We start from the raw sequence: 1,532 nt of genomic DNA, 5'->3' as shown, positions 1-1,532 counted from the left end.
GTATAAGGAAATTACCCAGAGAGAGACCACATTGTGTTCCTCAGTTTCAAGGGAGATTTTAGGGGTGAATTGGACACTGCACATAGTTTCTTCTGGTTCTGAGACAACCAGCTCTTTACCAAGGGAGACTTCATGAGGCTTTCCTGTAGAGTTGCTGTGAGTAGGGGGGTGGGAGGCAGGGTTATCAGGGCTGGAGAAACTAGGAGTGGTAGGGCAGTTCTCCAAATGGAAGGATGCTAAACTCTGGAACTAGCCCTATTACAAGGCTTTAAAAATGAGTCAAAAGAGGGAGCAGATTGGAAAGCTCTCTAGAGGTGGAGGGAAATGCCAGACAGATGGGGAAAAACTATAGGAAGCCAGTAGGAGTGGGCAGAGAAGAGGCTGAGGGCTTTCAATGTGGGCAAAGACAGGTGATGCATTTTGTGGGAAAAAATGACCCAAATTATGTTTATGATTCATTCGTCGACTTTTCTAGAACCCTGAACTCCACCTAAGTGTAAGGGATGGTATTAAGCTTCCAGTATGGGTGGGTGGGTGGGTGGAGGGCAGGTAGGGAGGGCACTAAGAGAATACTATCTGTGCTGTTAAGGAGCTTTTGATACAGCTAGAGAGAAAGACATGAGTACAAATAAAAACAGCAAGGCTTTATGTGATAAATTGCACAGGAAAGGAGTGTGCAAATTATGAGGGTGGAACAGGAAAGGGACTGACTTTGATCAGAGGAGGGAGACAGGAATCAGCAACTGACTCCTGAGGAGGCGGATTTTCAGGTCTTATGGAATCATTAGGATTCTTCTGGAACTAGATGGCAGAGTTCCCTTGGTGATGGTGTATGACATGAATTCAGATGGATTTTGAGCATTTTCTGGAAGGTATTGGTCCTAAAGGGCTGCTGAAACCTTAGTGAATGTTGGGAAATTTTAGGAGAAGTGTTAAACATGAAGAAGTCTGTGTAACAGCCATCCCAGAGCATATAGGAGTTAAGCCATGTTATAATGTGTGTCCAGTATGACTAAAAATGTCTGGCCCCTTTTAAAGGGCTGCATTGCTAAATAAAGCATGCACATACGGATAGCTTGAGAAGAGGTTAATTGGAACCAGCTGAGTTGGAGAGCTATCACCATGGGTTTTCAAGATGCAAGTGTCATTTAGAAGCTCAGAGATGATGTCTCAGGCTATTCTGGAGTTAAGATATTGTGGACTCTGAAACCAAAGGAAGGAGCAGGCTGGGATCAGCCAAGACCTTTATATAAATCTCATCAAAGAAATGAGTAATTGGCATTATTAACAAACCCCACCAGAACTTTGATATAATAAAGAGAGATAATTTTGGTCAATTATAAGTTAAGGAAATAAAGATACTAAATAGGCTTCTCTTTATTTATTTATTTATTTATTTTCCCAATGTTCTAGTTTGAAGTAGCTATTTCATCACAGACAGCACAATGCCCTGATTCAGTTATATACCAACCAGCAATGATATGGACCACTTGAACAATGTGCTTGGTCATGAGGGGAAAAGAGTCATCCTC

The sequence above is a fragment of the Leopardus geoffroyi genome, chromosome B3, assembly GCF_018350155.1.
Source record: "Leopardus geoffroyi isolate Oge1 chromosome B3, O.geoffroyi_Oge1_pat1.0, whole genome shotgun sequence".
In the NCBI taxonomy this organism is placed as follows: domain Eukaryota; kingdom Metazoa; phylum Chordata; class Mammalia; order Carnivora; family Felidae; genus Leopardus; species Leopardus geoffroyi.
Note: the sequence above shows the minus strand (reverse complement) of the source record.